The sequence below is a fragment of the Dunckerocampus dactyliophorus genome, chromosome 17 (genome assembly GCF_027744805.1).
Source record: "Dunckerocampus dactyliophorus isolate RoL2022-P2 chromosome 17, RoL_Ddac_1.1, whole genome shotgun sequence".
Lineage (NCBI taxonomy): Eukaryota > Metazoa > Chordata > Actinopteri > Syngnathiformes > Syngnathidae > Dunckerocampus > Dunckerocampus dactyliophorus.
Window position 1 is genome coordinate 22,439,510 of NC_072835.1, and position 17,878 is coordinate 22,457,387.

A 17,878-nucleotide genomic window follows, 5' to 3' on the forward strand; every position below is an offset into this window, starting at 1 on the left:
TTGAGAAGAAATAAATTCCAGGCTAACTGGCTTGCTCGCTAGATTGCTAGCTAGCCCTGCTGCGTAAGTGTTGAGCAATGTGTTGTAAACAAAGAATAATAGGAGTGTAAAGGGTGTTATGTTCATGTCTACAGGGCGCTAACAATGTTAAAAACTGTATTTAGAAAGTCATTAACAGGTTTTCTACGCTCTAACTACAAAAATATTCCATTTATAAACACTGCATCTTATATAGCGGAAATTCATTCATCACGGTGAAGTCTGGAACCAATTAACCGTTCTAAACGAGGGCCGTATGTACATGGTGGATAGATAAGTTGCTAGCTATTCGTCAAATAGCCTTACCGTGTTTGTGACTTATAAGCGTTGGTATTCAAGACTGCAATGCGCCATTGAGCTCTGAAAGAAGAAAATCCAAGATACTGGACCTAATGTGCGCAAACCTCCGCAAGGTACTCCACTGCTGGACTTTCAGGAAACTGTGGTGAACCCAAAATGTTCTAAAGGTTGAATGTCAAGGGTACCGAAGCAGAACCTTTGAGGGCTGAGCTTCCAAACCAAAAACAAGCATCCTCACGAGCGCCAGAGTTCAAAATCTTGGTTGATCCGAGTCCAAACCACACTTAACTGGACACTAAAAACCACTTGGAGATCAAAGATCACCATTGTTATTGTGAAACTGTCTTACGTATGTTACGTACGTTCCCCCAATGGCAGATGTTTCCATAATCATCCAACCCAATTTAACTCTCATTTTCCCGAGCGAACGGATGTCATGAGAAAATACTTCTATGAAAACGCTGCTGTTTACATTCCGACCCCTGCTGTTAGGGGGGGAGAGGAGGGCACGTCTGCTTCTCGTCCTGGAGACCAGACTGTGAGTCAAAGCCGTCTCCCATTAGGACAAAACCTCAAGGAAAATCAACTGCAGCCACTCCGAAACATCAGACTAGCTGAAGGAGGATAAGTCTCTCGCCATGATGCTAAGCTAAAAGACGTACAATAAGCAAGTCTCTAAATGTAACATTGACATTTCCTCAAGGGAGCTTTAATATGCAGCTCACACCAGAATGTTAGCAACAGCACGGTAGCTTCATTAACAGTTTTATGGTAGCTTTATTTGTTTGACAGTTGCTAGATGTTAGCCAAATACTACTGGCATATTTACTGAGGTTTAAAGAAGTTGCTCTACCATTTTGAAAGCGAGCTATTAATAAATGATCGCTGTTTCGTGGTTGACAATGGCCTATTATTAGTCCAAATCTTACATATTCTTGGCCTAAATTAATTATTTTCCTGCATAAAAATGTCCTAAATGAACTAAAATACAAATGTAGCATAAGGCAATACCAGACGTTGATGACCTGCAATCTAAACCGGCCACTAGGTGTCACCAGTAACACGCACCGACTTGATCGCCAACAACAGGCTTTTATTATTTATCTCACAAACAATGACGTATCATCATCGTCATCATAATAATAACAAGGGCTACTGCTGTGGCCCTGCTCAAGCTAACACTCAACTCTGAATCCTCATCGTCAACTTCTGTCCACATGACCGGAAGACATTCATTGAAACACAAACATGATTCTTATTTATGTCTTATATGTCCTATTTTCTATGATTAAAGCTACCTCTCTGGTGTTTAAGACACACTGTGTTTAAGCCACACACACTAAATTTAGAGAGAAAAACAAATTTGTACATATATAAGTCGCACACATGTCCGCGTCATAAAATGACATTGTGTTGCATAGGAGTCTGTGATGACCAGGCAGCTCTTTATTTGACAGGCGCCAGTCAAGAGCTATGAGAAAACTCACGACGAGCTTGTCAACACGTTGGAAATTGCAGGAGGTCATTACTCAACAGAACAGTCACGGTGTCATCTTCCAAAGAACGCTACATTCAGCACACAGCAACTTACCGCTCAAAAGGTAGCTAGCAAATATACAAGTAAGTACCAATACGAGTTTAAAATAACAAAAGCTATTTAAACTTTTACCCATAATGCATTACTCCCAGCAGAGCAGTTCACTGGCCAACGGCTGCAATGGGTGAGTTAAATATTATAAAAGTTAGAATATTATGGGTATAAACTCAAAATATTACGGGAATAAAATTATAATACAGTCAAACCTGTCTTAGCGGCCACCTTTATAGAACGGCCACCTGCCTACAGCAGCCACTGAAAAATCCCCCGCAGCAAATTTACATGTTATAAACCCTGTGTATAGCAGTCACCTGTCCAACGCGGCCAGCGGCCACCCATTTTGTCTCCCTTGGTCAATATCTGACCGCATATAGCGGCCAAATTACCGATTCAAGTGGAAGCTTCATGCACAAAAAAGTTTTGTTTTTCAATCAATGAAGGCGTCGTGTGTAGACTTTAATTACTGAGTCCGAGCTCAGTCACAATCATTCACAAGATCCACACAAACTGTCAGTTGTTCCACATGAAGAAGCCGTCTTCTTTTGAGCTTGCTATTTCCTGGTCAAACATGTAACTTTAAGAGCATTTGCACCAAAACATTACCGCAAAGTATGCTGGGAACAGGACGTGCGCCCAGCGACGCTACAATACAATACAATAGAATACTGCCTGCACGCTAAAACCATGCTAGCATATGTTTTTAAAAAGCAGCCGGAGCAAAACTGAGTTGGGTTGTACTTAATTGAAGTATTTTAGAATGTACTCACGTTATTTTTCATCAATCCTCATCCACAAATCCATCAAAGTCCTCATCTTCTGTATTCGACACAAACAAAGCCGTCTTCTTTTCCGTTCGCTACTAGTCTGTTAACTTGTCAGTGTTATTCAGCTCCGAAGCAAAGAAGGAAACTTCTCCTGTTGCTTCTGCCAACTTTATTTCTTGAACGCGGCCACCAGACAGCAGCTCAGAACACACACACATCTCTCAGCATCGTCTCTCCTTCCTGCTTGCCCACAAGGCAAAGGTTAAACAAGCCCCACTACATAGCTGTCCAGCCAATGCCTGTAAGAAATGACACCGTTTATTTCCTGGTGTGCACTGGTCAATACTGTAATGCCGCTTGTTGTGGGGAAGGAGAGACTCACGTCGCCGATGCACTTTAATGGCTTTATTAACAGCGGAGAACACTGCAGGACTTTACATCCACGCCAACATAAACACACTTCCCAACTCTCTCCAAACTCACAGCTAGCACTGAGCTTAGCTCTCCTGCTCGGGACGCCCACCGTCACTTCCCGTCACTTCCTGATGAACTAAAGCTGTAATGACACTCTGCCGTAAAGAAAGTAAAATATTAAAAACAAGTGTAAGACATTACTAGCACAGCTTTGTTTTGTGGGTCGTGGATAATAACAAGCCAAGTAGTGCTGTACAACTTTTATCCGCAGTCCCACAGTGCCCTCTACTGGTCAACATTCTCTTTTTCCCCCCTTTTTTTTCTCTACTGGTCAACATTCAAACTGGACGCCAACCTGTCTATAGAGGCCACCTGTCTATAGCGGCCACTTTTGCAGACTCCCTCTAGTGGCCGCTATAGACAAAGAAAACTAATAAAAAATTCCAAGAAGATAATTTAAGAAGAAAATTGAAATACTTCAATTGAAAAACCGCTATTAATAACAGGCTTTTCACCAATATGACAAAGCTGAGATGCAGTTTCTTCTTGAAATGAGAGAACAGTTCTGGCTTTCATTTTTCACTGTGTGGCCATCGCTGGAAAAAGTTAGGACACCCCTGCACCAAACAGTACTTGCAAGCCTATGACTTCGGACTTGACTCAACCTGTCTTGTCTTGACTTGAGACTTGACTTGGACTTGCACATCTCTACTTGAGATGAAAGACTTGAGACTTGCTCCCACCTGCGCTAACTACTTCTTAAAAGTCATTTGCCCGACGTTGGTTACGTTTTATGAATTAAAAATGGCTGCACATGGAAGCCAAGAAGCTGCAACATTTCTTTTTTGCTTCATTGCTGCCGCATGCTGTTGTTGTCCACTGCAGTCCAATTTGTGAGCGCAAGTAAGCTAGTCTCACTGGCAGCTGCGTTTCGTACAGTGCTGACATTTTCCCGTGCATACTGCAAAGGCGGATAAGAACGACTGAAAGAAGCAGAGATTGTCAAAAATAAAGAGAGAGAAAAGGTGCAAGCTGTGAGAACACGAGGCAGGCGGAGCAGGGAGTGATGCAAATGGAATTTGCTGGAGAGCGCATGAAGCCAAAGCAAATGTGGACCTCTTGCTCAGCTTGTTTCGACACAAAAGGAGGCTGGGAGGGACGGGGACACGGGAGGGAAAGGGTGCTGAAAGTAGCAAATAAAAGCAACAATAAAGTGTTTTTAGACATACAAAGTGGGACGGTGTGTGTGTGAGAAAGAAAGAGAGCAAAGGAAGAGTATTTTTTCTGTGCACCGTGCAGCCCCCAGCCTCCCTGCGGACCCCCACGTGCACGACATCCCCCTCATGCGCATATGTTGCTGCTACTATCGTGATAGGCTGACAGGCGGAGGATATAGAAATGTCCTATCTGTGGGAGGGGAGGGGGCAGACAGAGAGCTCCGCCTCCATCTCCTCTGTCTCCCAACGCCCCCGCCCCTCCCTCCTCTGTGCGTTTGTTCAAAGAGTACTGAGAACACACTCCTGTTGTGTCATCATCATCATGAAGATCACAGGAGTCAGGCTGCGATGGCCAGGTGATCAGGTGTCACAGCGCCGTTCTTGCAAATGTTGGCTTGGAAGAATCCAGATGAGCTTTTCTTGCCTCCTCCTACTGCTCCCAGGCCAAGTTCTGTTCGGTTCTTCTGAACAGGCACAGTTCCCCTGCTTGGTGGTTCACTGAGTGCACACAGCTAATCAGAACTGGACCCATTAGTTTTATGTGTCGTTTTTAAATACTCGTTCTCGGACTTTCAAGCAACTTCTTAATGTAACTCGCATCATTTGGTGCGACGGCTTGCACTGTTGTGGCCACAAGCAACACAAGGTGGCGCTCATGCAGACGAATGTCCTTTGCTTGACATGTTTTTTTTTGGCTTCTAGTACTTCAATTTCTAATAGTGTAGTAGTTTTTGCTTTATTAATCGAATTCAACCTGGTGGAGGAGCAAAACTGTTCATAAAAACATCCATAAAATAACAGCTCTTGCAGTTCCATCACCATCTATGTAGAGTAATCCCTCGTTTATCAAAGCTAATTGCTTCCATGCCCGACCATGACTAGTGAACTTGCGCAAAGCAGGATTGCTTATTTATAAATGGACTATTTTCAAGTCTGGTGCTTGTGTGTCTCAACATTCCAGTAACATTACTACGACAAAAATGGCAAAGCAAATCCCGCCCGTCAGACAAGGCGGACTCGACGACCTCCTCCTTTAACAAGTGAGGCGGTCGAAGGAGTTCAGACGCCGTGTTCTTGGACTTGCTCCAGAGAGGCTGATACGACCTGCTAGCTGTCATCAGATGGAGCAAACATGCTCACTATAGGATGGATTGCATGTACTTTTAGCGCGTATCTCCAAGTTGCAGCCTGTCTGATGCTGCATGTGCTGAGTCGTCTGGATTGCCATGAAAGAACCATCAGCTGACCACACAATCCCTGAAGTCATCCCCTTTCACCCGATTAGTTCCTTTTTCAGTACCGCGGCCGCTGTGCAGGTGCTAATGATTTGATGGGCTTTTGAAAGCCAGTTTATACCCCCTGAATACAACAGGCTAGGCTAGAAGATAGCTTTCTCCTAATTATTACCCCCCGGGGTATGAGTTGGGCTTGATAGCAGGGGTGTTTCAACTTTTTTCACACAAAAAAATGCAAAACTGTGGGGGACAGCTCTAACATTCTTCACCTTTTTGTTGAATGAACACATAACATAAAACATAAGAAAGTAGTTGCAACACTTTAATATGCGGCGTCAAAAATGTCATTTTTGCGGGCAATAAAAAAAAAATAGCTGTGGGCCTTAAGTGGCCCCCTGACCGGACTTTGGACACCCCTGCTTTATAGTCTCCTTCTCTGACCCTCAGCGCTTCTTTAAACTCTCTCTGGAAAGCGCTACCTCACTGCACGAGTCGCTTAAATGTTTCCACTGTACACTAGCGCCATTGTTAGGCATGTTTATTTCCCTTTGCCTCGCTAGAGCCATTAGCATGTTTTATTCTAAGGGGGAAGTTCAGTGGACTACAAGAGAGAACGTCAGACAATAATCATTTGAGCATCCAGGTATGAGCAGAATGAGAATGATTGAACATCTGTTTGAAGAAAAGGGAAAATGCGCTGCAGGAATATGAATGGAAAGGAGTGGAGGCCGGGAGGTGGGGGTGGGGGTCGGGGGTTTGGGGTGTGTGTGGGGGGAGGTGTTTGAGGAAGACCATAAATCCGAAGATGACGTTCTAAAGACAAAAGATGTGGAGTACGCCTTGGCCTGAACCGCCATCACGACGCGCTCAATTCAGAGACGAGTGCTTGTGCGGATTCGTCCAGACACGCAACAGGAAGCTGGCCATTCCACTACGTACGTTTCACTTCATTTATGCTGAATAAGCACCTGGAAAACCTGTATTAACAGTACTGGACGTGTTTGAGGTCCCATTTGAACACCCTTAAAGTCACGCCAACATTCAAACATACTTATGTTATTTATTGTATTTGATTTTGTTCTAGTTTAGTTTTTAATTTCACCAATTTTCAAAGCTAATTTGCAGTCCATGGTGCCAGCCATGACAAACTAGCTCTCGCTGTTCAGTCCCGTTTCTGGACGTGACATCTCTGCTAAAGCAGAGTAAACCAACGCTTCACGAGGTAGATCGTCGACTTGGTTCAGCATATTTTTTATCAAAATAGTAGTCAGGCCAAAATGTTGTGTTGCTGCTGAATGTTGACAGTATCCGAGTGATACCGAAAGTTTGTTTTCTTTTAAAATGGACGAAGCCAGTGCAGAGAACAAGAGACAAAAGGATGGTTACCTTGAGCTCAGTTCTTTGCAGTGATCATTTCGCTGATGACTGAGATGAAGGACACCTTTACAAGAAGCATTTGGCGTGAAAATACGGTATAAACACATTTTGAAAAAGGATGCTATTTCGCCAGTACACAGGATAAAAAGAAAGACAAGAAGAACGACGTCAAAGTTGCCACAGAACAGAGAAAGTCATGTCCTGTTTACAGAATGTCTTCTAAACACTATTCCATGATAGTGACAAGGCTGTAAAGCATTACACATGTAATATAAACATCTTTTCACAGCCATATGTATGTTTAATGTGGGGGGCGGGGGAGGCGGCTGCAACAGCGCCAAAATATAAAATAAATCAAGCTATAAAGACCCCTTTACGCTCATTAAGAAGACAATTTAAAACAATAATTGAAGGATAAGCAACTCCAGAGAGATTTACACATACCATTCTGTGTTTTGAAGGCAACCAATCTTCATCTCCATGTCTTAAGGCTTAAGTCCATGTTCTGCAAGTTCTCTATTTCATCTCCAAATGTTTCTCCCTTCTTTTCTCAACGAACACTATTGACACGTCTCAAATCTTCGCTGCAATCACTGTAAACATCCTCTGTCTCGTACACCGCTATATTTGTCTACCTGAGTGATAGCAGTCTGATGATGTCACTTCTGTAAATGAGTCTCAACAGCGAGAGCTAACTCGTCATGACTGGCGGCATCAACTATAAATGGAATTTTCGCAAATTTACCGTTCGCTTTCAAAAATGTAACAATGCAGAACATACAGTCATGGAAAAATTGATTAGACCACCTTTATTTCTTCAGTGTCTTGTTCATTTTAATCCCTGACACACATAAAGGTACCTTTGTTTGGAGAAAAATAACAATGATAACAAAAATAGCTCATAACAGTTACATTTTTTGGCAGTACAATGCTAAGTGATTTTGGTTATTATCAAAAAAATGATCACAGAAGTCGCTAGATATCAGCTCTTAAATGAAACTCTGATGAGCTATATTGTTATCATCATCATATTTGTCCAAACAAACGTACCTTTGGTTGTACCGGGCATGAAAATGGATCAATAAACTGAAGAAACAAGGGTGCTCTCATCATTTTGTCCATGACTGTGATTACAAACAATATATGACATATTGAAGCAAAGTTGATCAATCATTTCAGGGTCCCTTAAAGTGAACACTGTCATGCATCAAAATCAGGAATTTTCCCGTTGGTGTCCCACCACGTTTTATTTGATATTATCCTCTTGGAAAGGCAGATGGCGCTCGCTCTCGATGGAAACTTCCGTGGAATGTAACTTTACCGATGCTAGATGTCCCCTTGACCAACGACGTGAAGGTTAGACCTCCAAACACACTCAGCGCACACTCGCTCATGAGAACAACAACATTGAGCTCTGCATGCTTACTGACGCTGAATGGTCTCCTTGTGAAAACATAAGAAGGCTCAGTAGCTCATTTGCTCACCTCAGAAAGCTCAGCATGTGTGCTGCCAATCAGAGGCCTTGGTGTCATTCTGCTGTGCAATAACAATACTTGGACATGATGTCACTCTCACTATGCGACATGCAATTAAATGACTTTAATGGCTGTTTGAGTGGCCTTATTCCTTGCGGACAGACCACCACTGACGTTTAAAAGAGGCTTTAAAATATTTTGGTCTGAAAAAAAGCCTAGTGAGGGGAAAAGAAATCCAGCGCTAAGTGGTTCAATCCAGGAAAAACGTGGATCTTGTTGGCCGAGTGGTCGGTTAGACTAACAGTTATTGGTCTCCTTGTTTCATGTTGTCTCGTAAAGGGGGGGGGTTATGAAATAAGCACGACTAACGGGTGAAAACGGAGCGGAGGTAACTAACCTGTCAGTCTTTGAGCGTTTACTGACCGGCTGCGCTCTTGTTTGGTCTGACAGCTTTATGGTGGAACACGCTTCTGGACCGCACAAGTTTCAAAGACGCACTTGTCTTTTAACCCTCGGTGCAAAAAAGCCGAGCGAGCACAAACGGGAGTGCCGAGGTGAGAAGCACGCAAGCGCCCCCACAGGGGAATACTTGGGATGTCTGAGACGGGTGCTGGTGGGATCCTGGAGGACAAAGACTCATTAACCGCTGAAAGACAAAAAAACGTAACGCGAGGAGAGAGTTGTGCTTAGCGTGCGTCTGTGACAACATCTGCTGGGCAGACTGGATTCACATGAGAGGGCGGCTCGGGTCCATCTGTCCTGCATCTCTGGGACCTGAAGTCATGTTTAATCAGGCGCCTTTTCCACGTCAGCTCTGCTTGCTTGCTGCTTTCCCATCGTGGAAGCTGGCACTGTTATAAAACGAGAACTGACAAACATCATCTTACCCTGTAGCTGTGCCTTAGCGCTGGATGTGGCAGCATTATGGGTCCACAGTCTCAGCCCTCAGTCTCCTGTAGAATAAAACTCAAGCTAGTCAATAAAGCTTGCGCTTCGTTGTTGTCTTACAAACTTGACATTCATCACATACATTCTTTGGTTTCAGCGGTATTCACAGGTCAAAGCCGAAAAGTCAAGGTCAAAGGTCAAAGTCACAGCAATGTCAAACAGGTCAAACCCCAAAACCCTTCATTCTTCTGTACTATTTATCCCATCATCTCCAAACTAGGTGGACAAGTAGTAAGTAGACTCATTTTTGGTGCAGATTGACCTCCACCTTAAGGATTGGCCTCAGGTCAAAGGTCATGAGCAGCAAGGTGAAAAAAGAAATTGAAGCAAACCACAAGAGGTCATACGTGAAATGAAAGCACTGGATGATCTGCACTGCTATGTTGGTAATACGCTGCAATATGATGACATACGAGGCAAAAACATGCTGTTTTTAGGGGAAACATGGCTTTTCCTGGCAGACCCGTTCAGTTTTTCCTGCACGTGAGGAAGACAAGGTACGAGACGTCTCTGAGTCATTCTGCGTCTGCCGTCTGAATACAAACCATCAGATTGGCCTCCTCCGTCAGAGGGGTAATGGAGCCACGGCCTGACGACCGCAGGCTGCCCGAGTCAGCATCTATCTCACTCTTTCCAGCCTTCCCCGCGGAGCCCACAATGTGTCATCCCTGGAAGGTCTGATGAAACGCTCAGAGAAGTCCAAAGGCTGCCAGATCTTCTCACGTCCATGCACGCTGATTTTAGAAACTGCAAAGACAATAACACACATGGTGGGGTTGGACTGTAATTACATGTGTGGCAAATCAGGAGAGTCCTTGCATGCTAATGTACGATAACGTGTGCTAGCAAAGGCAGGTATTTGAGCATGACAAAGAGTTAACCCAGATTAGTAATCATTACACGAGGGCATGTTGCTCTGAGCTTGCAGATTCCTCCTCTAATGGTCCCTTGCATTTTTTCCCCCCTGCTTCATCATGACTGCATTTTGTGGAGTTTTTGTCCAAAGGGCGACACAATGAGGATTCAGAAGGAGCCAAGAAGAAGGGCTGCGTGCCACATGTGAAGGAAAGAGAAGGTCTAGACCAGCAGGGTCCAGGGTCCAGACAGGAACAGCAGGGTCATGGAGGGCGCTCACTTTCTTACACGTGGTGCACACGAATGCTAGTGTAGAAGGTTTGGTATGAATAAGGCTGTGTTTGCAAGCCTTGTTTTCCTCCCCAAACTCTCAGAAACGCTCAACCAAAGTGTTTGCCGAGCCTTAAAAATCGACTCAAGCATCAAAATCGGTGCGGCAAATGTCCGGCTTCGATGCAATCAGCTACGTCCAACGACGGAACCTCGAGAACTGAACGAGCAACGTCACACCAAACCTTGCTGTTCAAGCGTGATGTCCCGCCAGACGTTCAGCGAGCAACACTTTGGTGTTTTTGCTTTTGTTTTGTTTTTTTTGTCTTCCCTTTTCTGCATTCCAAAAGAAGGAGCAGCCTCAACCCTCTTGTTACTGACAGTGTATTATGGAAATGCTCCATAGTGGCTGTCTTGCCGATATCCCGATACTGTCCAGCACTTCATTACGAATAGGCAGCATCTCCTAAACTCTAACTCATCGCACGTATTGAACACATTATGCTTACTTTACTACAATATGCCATATAAGTTATAGAAGTGTAGTAATAGTAGTGACCAATAGTCAAGTAAAACTTCTCCTCCTATCAACAAGTAAAACAGCTAAGAATCCAGTGAAATAATGCTGGCGACGAGGCATGCAGGATACATTTTGTTTCAACTTTCTGCTTCCCCAGACAGATACTGACAACCGCTAACTTTTTTATATCTACTTTTTATATTTCGATTTAACTGCAGCTTGTGCACACACGGAGCTAAGAAGGAGTGAAACAAATTAGGATTTGACCAACTGTACCTGTTGGTTTGTCCTAATCAAATATGATGACATCACTGCTATCAGGACAACCAAAGTATAGAGGGGGAGGAGCCACCTGCTGTGCCCCAGCAAGGTGCACTGTATTCAAACGCACGCTCCGAGCAGCCTGTGTGACGCCAGAGGTGGCTGATAAGGTTTTTTGTGTGCTCTACGGGTTTTCTTTGTCCCCATGGCGCAGCATTTGGTACAACGTCCTTCCTCTTAAAGTGAACGTTTCTTTACAAGTGAGCTCAGGGGAAGAACGTCGCAGGCGGGCTAATCTCGCCTCATTGGAGGATTTTTCTTAATGATCAGTTATTGGAGCTATGTTTAACGGATTTATCGGTATGACGTCATCATTCTCATGAATCCATTCATTTTTTTTTAAATGTGATGATGATGACGTTAGCTATCATTTACGGCCAACTTCTTGTCACGCTTGTGTGACAGTTAAGAATGTGACACTTTTAGGATTTTACGCTTCTCCGATGTTCACAGTTCCACCCTGGACCAGATGATTTCTACTGACGTGGTGAATTCCGATGAACTCCTGGAAAGGTTTGCCTTCGGATCAGGTTCTGCTTTTCTTATGGTACGTTGCGTACGGACCACCTGATGTCTTTCCGGAAAGCTCTAAAAGTTTAATTTTATCCCACTCCTGCAAAGCAGAGTGGCAGCGGGCCAACAACATCCAGCTGATAAGTGGCAGCTGGCGAGTTCACGACAACGTGTAAAGTGTGTGGGTGTGTGTGTGTGTGTGTGTGTGTTTTGATTAGGGCGTGTGAAAGCGGGCCTGCTCATGCTCGGTTTTAGGTTTTTTTTTTGTTCTTCTCTTGTGTTGAACACCAAGCTGGCACGCTGGCACACTAGACGCCACCACTAAAAGTCAACAACTTTCTATTCTTTCATCTCAGGGATGAGCGGTCGCTGCTCTTTGGCTGGCGACTGACAGGAGGCGGGGCATCTTTCACACACACCGACGACGCGGCGGGCGGTCGTTAAAATGTACTTTGGAGACGACTCCAGGGGTAGAAAAATAGAAAAGACACTGCCGCGTTTCAGTTCAGCTCGCTGCAGCCGACGGGCGTTCCTCCAGGAACAACACAGCAGCAGAACAGGCTGCAAGAACACGAGCACCAACACCAACACTCAGCACAGACTTGAAAAAAAGCTCCAAGACGCAACCTTTCTGTGCTCCAACTTTGGAGTCTGTGTGGTCCAAATACTCACAAAGCGATGTTGGTTGCAATGATGACCCCTGACTCCAGGATCTGTGTCCTGTTAGGCCGCGGAGTTACATCATGCCTAACGCAGATGTACTCCAAGTAAAACTCCAAGGACTACTGCATGCATGTAGTACAGGAAAGTCAGTACGTGCTGTAGCTAGAAGGGAACCTCCAAAGTCTGACAGTACAACACTTTCATGACAAATACGTCTCAGATGTTGTCTTGCAATGACATGCGCCTCCTCACTTGTCATCAAAGTTAATAATGACTCCTGTGTTGACAAAACACGGTGCAACGCCCCTCAATTCACAATTCAATGTCCCGAAAGCCGCACAAAACCTTGTATACGTCAGCACAGCACGCCACACCTTAGTTCTGCGATCCAAAAGGAGGATTGCGTGTGTTTTGCTTTTACTTTGGCTTTATTTTCTTACGAAAGTTGAGTGTTGTGTTGTTTTTGACAGCGATCAACTTGTTTTTACACTCGGGTCATTCATGAATGACACATCGTGGTCGAGACTTGCGTGTTAATCATGCGAGAACGTCCGACTGATGAGGCATATGTGAAGATTAGGCCTGATGCATGCTCATTATGCATGATTAGTGTTTTTGTTGTTGTTTTTTTTACTATTAACACTGCTTTACTTCTTCCCAAAGAGTCTTTTCAATGCAGCCGTAATCCTCCGTCGTAATGTTTCATTTTATGTACAGAATATTCCCTGGGAGACAATGAAAATCCAACTGCGGGGCCACAAATGGCCCCCCAGCCGCACTTTGGACACCCCTGCTCAAGATGTTTCTCATTACAGAAACGTTTAAAGTCACTCCAAGAAGAACTGACGGGCCCTCTTAATTACAGCCGCCATGACCGCCACAGAGAAGCCGAGACATGGTTAGTTAGCGCTTTGACAAAAGGCGTCTTGGCTCGACAGTTTTGACTCGCTGCTCGTCTAATCAGCTTTTTCTTTCTTCTGTGTGAGGCCCATAAACGAAGAACGCATAACAACATGAAGTTAATGTGACAAGAACGAATGGCACCATTTAGCTTTTAATTGCTGAGTAGCGGCACACGTCAGAGGACGGCAACATAGCTAATCATAGGAAAAGACTAACACGGGGTGTCCAAAGTGTGGCCGGGGGCCATTTGCGGCAGGTGGCTGCTTTTTTTTTACTGGCAGCACATTCTAAACATATAATTTAACAAGAAAACAAAAAGAAAAAAAAACAATAAAATCAAAATATTCCGAGAAAAATGATGTAATCAAATTTAATTTTGATTTAATTTTATGAGAATAACACTGTAATATCATGAGGAAAAATAAAGTCATTTTAGTCACGTAAAGCTAAAATATTAGAGAAAAAAATGTCGTAATATTTTGAGAAACAAACAAAACAACAAATAAAGTCATAACTTTTGGAATATTAGTTTACGGAAAAAGTCATAATGTTACGAGAATAAAGTCAAAATATTATGGGAATAACGTTGTAACTACAGAAAGAAAATATACAAAAAGAAAGCTGAAATTAATTAACAGCAGAAATGAAAAAAAAACAGCTCTAATTTTACGACAATGAAGTCAAAATATTCAGAGAAAAAAAGCTGTATTCTAACGAGAAGTCACAATTTCACGAGGTTAAATTCAAAATATGAGGAAAAATTATGTCATTTTAGTAGCGTATAGTTGAAATATTAAAGAAAAATGATGTTATTCTTTTAAAGTTGTAATATTATGGGCAACAAAAGTTGTACTTTTCGGAAAATTTGGCTGTGGAAAAAGTTATGTTACGAGAATAAAGTGAACATATTATGGGATTTGACAAGAATGAAGCCAAATATGAAGAGAAATTAGTCCCATTCTAACGAGACATTTTACGAGAATACATTCGGAATATCATGAGGAAAAATGAAAAAAAAAAGACGTAATATTCCAGTATGAGAAACAAACAAAACAAAATAAAATTGTAATTTTTGGAAAATTGGGGAAAAAGTAATAATATGGGAATAAAGTCATACATAAATGTATGAAGACTTTTTAAGAAGAAAGATGAAGTATTTGGAAAAAAAACCCAGCAAGAGTGGAGTTGATATTAATAATATGCTTTTTTCACCTGAATCACTGAGCTGAGATGTAGTTTTTTCTTGAAATATAAAGTATGTACATTCTTAGCATATGCTTTAGAAAATATCAAAGTGGCAAAGTTGCATCCTTTCAGGATGTGGCCCTTGCTGGAAAACGTGTGGACACCCCTGGACTAACAGCATCAAAGCTAGCAACCGTCCAAAGCCAAAACGAAACGCTAAGTTGCAGGATGCACGTGGACATGTCTTGACTGAGTGCTAGATGAGGGAATCCCTGATTTGGTTAAATAATGGAACACTTCATGACCCCCGTTTGCATTTTTACATGGAACACTTGAGGCGTCAGATCATGTTGCTTCTCGTTCAACGCTTGACTGATAATTCATATGTGGTAATGACACCCCTGGCATGTCTTTCTGTTTGATGGAAAATGTTTGACTTACGGTGAAACACGTCAAAAACAGACATGCTACATCGCCGTACTGCCAGCGAGCCCACGTCGTGTATCTTTCACTTCTAGTCTTTTGTTTTTAGTCTCTCAGAGAAGCATCCTTTGCCGGAGTTTGAGGCGTTTTGATGAAAAAGCTACGATAAAATCTTGCTTGTTTATGGTGGAATGGAAAGTATGGTGTTCTGTAAAGATGAGTGATGATCTACAGCTTTAATAACGCCAGACGAGGGTATCAGGTTGAGGTTTTTTGGTGAATTTGTGCAACAGCTTGTTCAAAGTAGGCCTGTGTGTGCGTTCACACTCGGGCATACAGCACAGTAGGTGCAGCAGCTGTTTCACCTGCAGACAGGAAACCATATTTCCTTTCAAACGATAGCTCACATCAATCCGTTGATTCAAATGAGATATGATTAAACGGGCATCCATACTTCCAACTCTAGTTTGTTAACTCGCCATCATCCCTAAATTCAAACTGTACAAACTACCAACAACAACGGCACGACTACTTCTGAGAATAACCTTTTTTATGGTGTACAAAAACACATTAAAAAAAGTCCCTTATTTGTCGGTTGATTGGTTCCAGACCCGACCGTGATATAGGACGGTTAATAACAATAACGGTTAATAAGTGGTTCATGTTAATAAATGGAATATTCGCGTAGTTTGAGCTTAGAAAACCTGTTTATGACTTGCACGGAGGGCATCCACTGTCTGGAACTGATGTCCATTGTTGTAAACTTCCCTTGCCATCCATCCCCAAATGTTCTCCATTGGATGTAGATGAGGGGAACACGCAGGATGGTCCAAAAGAGTGAGCTTATTCCTCTGGAAGAAGTCCTTTGTGAAGTGCAGCGTTGTCCTGTTGAAAAAGCCAGTCATGACCACACAGACGAGGGCCTTCAGTCATGAGGGACGCCCCCTGCAACATCTCTACATAGCTGTCTGCCGTTTGACGCCCCTGCACAACCTGAAGCTCCACTGTTCCATTGAAGGATCATGATGGCGCCCCCTCCACTGTGCCGTGTAGAAAACATCTCAGGTGGGATCTCCTTGTCATGCCAGTAACGTTCCAAATCCGAATGCATCAGGACCGTCAAGGGAGAAGAAAACTTTCTTCCGCCTTTCAATGTCCCGTGTTTGGTGCCCTCCTGTAAATTCCAATTTGGTGTTTTGTTGGCTGTTTTGACTTGTGAGGCGTATGTGTGCAGAAGATTGAGCTTGGACTCCATACTGCACCGCTTGTTAGGTTCCACAATACATACGTAGTATCACTTATGCAAGGTTTGTGGTGTGATAAAGATGGCTGTAGAATGCTGCATACATCAACCACGACTTCTCGATGCTGTCAGGTTGTTGTGAGGCCAGACTGAGGCTCAGACTGCTCATTTTGGTTTGAACGTCTCAAAGACAACAACAACAACAGCAACTGGGTTTCTGCCTGCGTTCGCCTCCATTGTCCCCCAGAACTCCCAATGCTGCCACAAGCACACCCAAGAGCCAGAACTTAACATGTAAAAACTTTAGAGAATGTGTTCTTCCTTTTGTTTCTCTGATCTTAAAAGGTGCAGAATGTGACGTCCTACACTGCATAAACGCCTAAGGGATAGTGCCAGCGGCCTCTTGCACTTACAATGTCTTCTCTTCTGGTGTTCTGGATGTCAACTTCCACACTTTGGCCCCGCAAGAGTCTGTCATTAAAGTGTATACTCCATAATTCTTCCCCCCTTCTCAAGGCTTGGATGCCATGTCATGAAAATGATGGCGTGTTGGGGAAATGAGAGGTGAAAGAACAACGAGCAATGTGTGTAATTCTACTTGTTGCGGTTCTCATGGAACCCCAACAAGGGTGTGGAAGCACTTATTTTTAGTCATCCAAACTTGTGTCTCTTTTCTCCCCCCACAATTCTCTTAAAACTCTTTAATGCAACACATAACTGCCAGCTAGCTAAACTATCCTTGAGCATGTTCAAGGATCTGATCCTACAAAAGCGACAGTAATAACTGAGCAGTGTGGTGGCCTTACTATTGACATGGAAAGGCTGCTTGGCTTTGGTTTTTATTTATTCCGTTAATGTCAAACATTTGCACTACAGTTTTGCCTCGGTTTGCGTGCATTCTCTGGTTAGCGTACAGTAAGGCATTCCAACTTTCTTATTACTGTATTTTTACATTTTTTCATCACAAAACGTCCTTCCGTGTTAGCATCCTATTAGCCTGGTAGTTAAACGAAACGGCAACTGGAATCCGGATGTTACGTCGCCCGTCTATGATGTCATCAGCCGTTGACACTCAAAAATGTCAACACAAAACAAGTTTTAATAGTTTTGCATGCATAAAACAATTCTAAATGCAAATAAATAAGGAAGGAAAGGGATGAATGAACATTTTAAGGTCCCTTTTGCCTTCACTGAATACGTGACTGTTCAAAGACACGACGTGGCAGCGAGATCAACCACCACCACCTTCCTGTTTTCAGCCACGTCAAGAATGACGTCTTCAGTGAAGGTAAACGTAACCTTCAAAGTTCATTTATCCCTTTCATCCATCATGTATACGTAGAAATACACATTTCAAATTGTTTTCTGCTTGTAAAACTATAATTGTAGAACATTTCTGGCTTTCTGGAACGAATTAAGTGGATTTACAAAATTTCCTACGGGGAAAGATTTGATGCGGTTAACGTCTGTTTTGGTTAGAGTGGAACCGTCTGGAACAAATGAACGACGCTAACCAAAGTTCCACTGTATTAGAATTTCAAGGTCATTTAAAAAGTGTGTTACAGCAAATATGTTACGTTGTTGCCTCAACCCCTACTTTCTGTTTACTTCTGTAA